Source organism: Solanum tuberosum, unplaced genomic scaffold (genome assembly GCF_000226075.1).
Source record: "Solanum tuberosum cultivar DM 1-3 516 R44 unplaced genomic scaffold, SolTub_3.0 scf00659, whole genome shotgun sequence".
Lineage (NCBI taxonomy): Eukaryota > Viridiplantae > Streptophyta > Magnoliopsida > Solanales > Solanaceae > Solanum > Solanum tuberosum.
In genome coordinates this window covers 1,683-2,002 of record NW_006239569.1, presented here as the reverse complement: position 1 = coordinate 2,002, position 320 = coordinate 1,683, and positions in this window count along the sequence as shown.

The window sequence follows — 320 nt, the reverse complement described above, 5'->3', positions numbered from 1 at the left end:
GTTAAGGGCTCAGGATTTATTGGGTTTAGTGTTTAGGTTTTGGAATTTAGGGTTTAGGGTTTAAGGTTTAATGTTTAATGTTTAGGGTTTAGAGATTATGCATTAGGGTTTTAGGTTTTGGGTTTTGGATTTAAAGTTTAGGGTTTAGGGTTTAAGGTTTAATGTTTAATGTTTAGGGTTTAGAGTTTGGATATAGGGTTTAGAGTTTGGATATAGGGTTTAGAGTTTGGAATTAGGGTTTAGGGTTTGGAGTTTAGAATTTAGGGTTTAGGGTTTAGGTTTTGGGGTTTAGGGTTAAGGGTTCAAGGCTTAGGGTTTAG